This window comes from Silene latifolia, chromosome 9 (assembly GCF_048544455.1).
Source record: "Silene latifolia isolate original U9 population chromosome 9, ASM4854445v1, whole genome shotgun sequence".
Lineage (NCBI taxonomy): Eukaryota > Viridiplantae > Streptophyta > Magnoliopsida > Caryophyllales > Caryophyllaceae > Silene > Silene latifolia.
In genome coordinates this window covers 62852989-62858411 of record NC_133534.1, presented here as the reverse complement: position 1 = coordinate 62858411, position 5423 = coordinate 62852989, and the positions used below count along the sequence as shown (strand labels likewise).

The 5423-nt window shown below is 43.4% G+C and overlaps 1 non-coding gene across 1 annotated transcript; it reads left to right on the top strand.

Annotated features, from left to right (window-relative positions):
• Window positions 1–3434: 3434 nt before the first annotated feature.
• Window positions 3435–3541, top strand: LOC141603826 (small nucleolar RNA R71). Its single transcript, XR_012525675.1, has one exon. It is a non-coding gene; the product is annotated as a small nucleolar RNA R71 (small nucleolar RNA).
• Window positions 3542–5423: the final 1882 nt, after the last annotated feature.

Sequence of the window (5423 nt, the reverse complement as noted above, 5' to 3'; positions counted from 1 at the left end):
AATATGATGTAGTTTGCCAATTTTCTAAGTCAAGTCTCAAGTTCAGCAAATAAATTAACGAAAACTCGTAGGTGTGCATATACGATTCTACTAATAACATGTTAATCAAGCAAGGCTTAGGCAGAAAACAGATGCAAATGCAGTGTCATCATTGAAATACTATCGTTCCGACTCGACCTATATGCTAAGATAAACGTGCATTTTTTTGAATTTTGTTGAAATTTTTCAATTTTTTTTTTTTTGAATTTTGTATATATGAGAAATGAAATAAACAATGCAAAACAAAATGTAAACGTGAATGCAAGCAAATGATATGCGACGCAAAACCCTTCCCCAAACCAAATCGCACAATGTCCCCATTGTGCAAAATCATGTAATGAAGAAAAGAGAAACGGGAATTTGCGAGAAAATAAACAAATAAAACATGAAGTAATGACTTAGAAACTCACAAGACTTTAAGCGCAGCAAAGGAAACCTCCCCAAACCAGCGTAAGCTTGGAGGTTTCAGTAGCCAGCAGTGCTACTAATGAGGACCTGAAAAGGCAAACAAAATACCACGCATAAAATCGAGAAAGCAATGATGAAGCGGTATTATGTGCAAAATTGAGAAAAATAGAAGAAATAAATGGTGACGAAAGATAAAGTGGAGTAGAAAACTCCCTTAATTCCGCAAATCGACCAAACATAGCAGGAGAGAGATCGTAAACAGGTACAGCAGTGCAGGTCGGTCGATCGACCACATCACCCAGTCGATCGACCGAGGTGAAAGGAACAATAGCTCCTGGAAACTGCAGACCAATCGATCGACTATATCGCCCAGTCGATCGACTGAAAATACTGCTGTACTTCAGATTTCTTCGTATTTGCTCAATTACTTGAGCTAATGAGGTCTAAAAACCTGCAAATGCACAATAATACGCGTCCAAAATTGCGCAAAACCCAAAGTAAAGTCTAAAGCGTATAAAATCCTAAGCAAGCAAAATAAAATGCGAAGTTTCGCGCACACAAAAGAAATAAAAAGTGTCTAACAAAAGCAAATAAAATGTTTGGAAAACATGTGATCAACTAGTAGTTGATCAAGAACGGCCACGGAATGGCCCACTTCGTCGGCTTCTGGCTACTAGAGGTAGCCTCAACGGTGCTTATCTTATCAGCTGCACCCTTCTTAACTTCTACGTCAGCAGAACTCAACGGATCAACATTCTCATCTCCCCAATCAATGACCTCCTCCAGCTCGTCAGAATCCAAGTCGGACTCCGTTACTTTGACCGGCTCGTCATCAACTTCCTCATCGGTGGCATAGCTAAGGCAACCAAGACCTCCTCTTTGAATGATCGGCTCCTTCACAGCCGGAGCAACATGTGGCTCTACCTTCCCCAAACCAGCTCTCCCGCATATCGAAAATAGACAAATCTTCCTCCAATTTGCTCCCAGTCTGGGGCGGAGGGGTTACAACAGGAATAGAGATAGACATATTAGGAAGCACAAAGTACGATTTCTTGTCAGAAACCGTATTACAAGTCACAGGCCACATGGGGTCCTTTTTCTTAGCCGGCTGGGCAAAGACAATAGAATGCTTTCCCACTTTGAAGGTCAAGGTTCCTAGACCGACATCTATGACTGCACCAGCAGTGTGCAGAAATGGCCTACCCAAAATAATGGGAATATGGGCATCCTCAGGCATGTCAAGTACAACGAAGTCGATGGGGAAGAAAAACTTCCCTATTTGGACAGGAATGTCCTCTAAGACTCCTATTGGCTGGACCGCAGATCGGTCAGCCATCTGTACTGTCATGTTTGTCACTGTGAACCTAGTCAATTTGAGCTTCCTAGCAAGACTCAGAGGCATTACACTTATACTAGCTCCTAAGTCACATAATGCCTTCTCAATAGAGAAGGTACCTATATTGCAAGGAACAGAAAAGCTACCCGGGTCCTCTGGCTTATGGGGTGCAGTGTGAGACAAATAAGAGCATGACTCTTTGGTTAATACGATAGTATTCACATTTTCAAGTGACTTTTTCTTAGACAAAAGTTGTTTCATGAATTTAGTATAGGCAGGCACTTGATTAACTAACTCAAGGAAAGGCACTTGTACATTCAAGCTACGAATAACTTTTTCAAATTTATTGAAAGATAACTGTTCCTTCGTCGGCACTAGTCTTTCCGGGTAGGGGACTGTAAGAAGTAGCTTAGCCCTCTCCTCTAAATCGCGCATGCCGGTATCCGTGGACTTAGGCTGGAAGTTCACTACTTTCTCCTTGTCGAAGCTTGAACCCTCTTCAGACCGTCTCAAATGTGAACCATTGATCGACATCGGGTCGTACTTCGGAGCCGGGACTGACCCATCAGCACTCGGGTCTTTCCCCAATATTTTCGGGACTGTCGTGCCCCGAAACAAATGATCCCTCAAGTTGTCGGGCATCGGAGGACGATAAATCTCACTATCAGCAGCGATCTCAGTCGATCGACCAGTGATGTCAATCGATCGACTGAGATGAACAGGACCAGAAGCTTCTGTAACCCGCACTTCAGTCGATCGACCGGGTATGTCAGTCGATCGACTGATATACCTGGTAGACGCCTTTTTCTTTCCTTTGCTCGTTCCAGCTATGTTTTGACTCGGTTTTGCCTCATCTTTTGCAGCATCATCCTCGACCATAGCAGGCCCCTCCAGGGTATACCCACTCCTCAAAGTTATGGTATTTAGGGTCTCTTTCTGGTCCGTTTTAGTCGGTAAGTGTCCCGGAGCTCGAGTGGTACTCATGCTAGCCAATTGAGCAATTTGGCTCTCTAGCATCTTCATCCCGGCCTCTCTAGCTTGGGACTCCTTCAGCAATAAGTTCTTCAACTCAGTGAACTCGGAATTTTGGGATTGTTGCTGCTGCGGCACAAAGGGAGGTTTTTGATACGGTTGTTTGTGAGGGGGCACATAAGCTTGCTGCTGCTGCTGTTGTGGAGGTTGAGTCTGATTCAGGACATTCTGGCTACTCCACCTCAAGTTGGGGTGGACATTCGGCTCATAGTACGTGTTTGTCTGCCTATAGTGTTGAAAGGCAGCACAAGACTCAAAGGGGACAGAACAATTCTCTGAGACATGCCCCTCAGCTCCACATCTTCTACAGATGAAAGGACCGTCTGAAACAACATTAACATGGTACATCCCTCCTTTAGAAGCTCCTCCAAACTCATATTTGTCAAACCTTGCAGTGAGAGCTTCTAGTGCAGCAACAGAGGAAGATTCAGCAGCTCTCCTCTGGTTTCCTCTCGAATTCCCATATTCAACCTTATGAGTGGCCAAATCATCAATGATCTTCCACCCCTTAGTCTCTCCCATGTTCTCAGCAAATCGGCCATTGGCTGCAGCATCCAAAATAGCCCTCTGGTCATCATACAGCCCGTTATAGAACTGACTGCAAAGACTCCATTTTTTGAACCCATGGTGCGGTATGGTTCGCACCAGTTTCTTGAAACGGACCCATGCTTCATGAAAGTTCTCATCAGGCCCCTGTTTAAAGCTCGTGATCTGAGCTCTAATGGCATTAGTCTTCGAGGCAGAGAAGTACTTTTTGTAAAATGCCAGGGCTAAGGAATTCCAGTCGGTGATCCCATGAGCGGCTCGGTCCAGATCTCTATACCACTATCTTGCAGCATCACGAAGAGAGAAAATGAACATGGTCTCCTTGATCTGGTCTTGGGTCACACCGGTCGGCGGGGGTATAAAGCAGCAATAATCAATAAAAATCTCCATATGCTTGGCTGCATCTTCATTTGCAGCTGCCCTGAACTGGTTTCTCTCAACCAGGTTAATATAGGAAGGCTTCGGCTCGAATTTTCTCGCCTCCCCAGGAAGTTCGAATCCTTTGTAGAGATTCGCAGCTGTCGGCTCTAAGTGACTGGCAATGGTTGCTTCTTCAGCCATGACTGGAATTTTTGGAGAAGTGACTGTCTCAGCTGAAGAAATTGAAGCAGGCGATGTAGGTGGATTTTCCTCGAATAGAGCGTTCTCGTAGTAGCTTGACAGAGTACTCAGCTCTTCCTCTGTCGGTAATACCCTTTGTGATCGTCTCAACTCGCGCAAGGATTTCTCGATCTCAGGATTGAATGGTACTAGTTCACCACCCTGTGACCTGCGCATAAGAAGAAACTACAAAAATAATATAAGAAAAGTTTAAGGAACGGAAGTCCCTTAAACTAAAGAAAGACTAAATAAAAACAACTAAAAACTAGAACAATTGCCTCCCTGGCAACGGCGCCAAAATTTGATACCCGTCGTGAGGTGTCAAAAATAAATTTATAATCTCCAACTACAACTATAGCTAGTGGCAGTCGGGTCGAACCACAGAGAGGCAGACGTAATTTCTAGTTGTTTAAATTCGGTCTAAGGTAACGAAAGTGGGGGTTGATTTGATTTAGTCTATACTAATAGCAATACAAGATGATAAACTAAATAAACACATAAAATAGATAGAGAAGGGGTACTAGGATGGTCGGTTCGTTATAGTTTCGGCGGCAGCATACTAAACAGGTCTAAATCAAACACATGAGGTGGGAAATAAAGAGGTCCTCTCGGTCCACTCTTAACAAATAGCATCTTTCGATCTCGCTATAGGTCCCTAATATCACTAATACTAACTTTCGTCCTGAAAAGTGACTAACGGTCTAAACTTTACCTATCTTTCGATCTCAGCATAGTTTAGTCATTTTAATTGGTGATCTAACAACTGTCCCTATCTCTCGATCTAATGGGTCAGTCATATATTAAGCATTCAACTAGTCGTGTGCACTCGATTCGTCGAATAAAGAATTAAAACAATTAAAACGAAAATAAAACCTCACGTAGTCAGTCGATCGACCAGGTATGGCTGTCGATCGACTGACACGCTGATACGTGCATTTTATATAGTCTTTTTAGCCTATTTTATGCACGTATTTCTATGCTTTTATCGTGGTTTTATGCTACGAAATGCCCCGAATATGCTACTTTGGTTTGTTTTGTCCTAATTGCAGGAATGAACCGGAAAGTAGTGAAAACAAGCCTTTTACCGTCCGTTTAGCATGCATTTGGAGGAAGAGTGAATTTGGAGCGGGAATGTAGCTATCTTGAGATGCGCAAAGAAGGAAGATAGCTAGGCGAGCAAGGAAGAACTTCAAATTACTAGTGCCTACTTTGAAGAGCTATATCTCGAGTTATACAACAGATATTCAGGTGATTCCAATCGGAAATGAAATTTTGTCCTTTTAGCTTTCCAATGCCACCGGAATCACCCTGTTTGCCCAAATAACGAAGCAATGACAGCCGTTTGAAGTTCAGTGCGCAAAGCAGGAAACTGTCGCTGGAAAGTACTCGATCGAGTAGAATTGTGCTCGATCGAGTCCTTTTTCTACTCGATCGAGTAGTTGCACTTTTTGATTTACTCGAT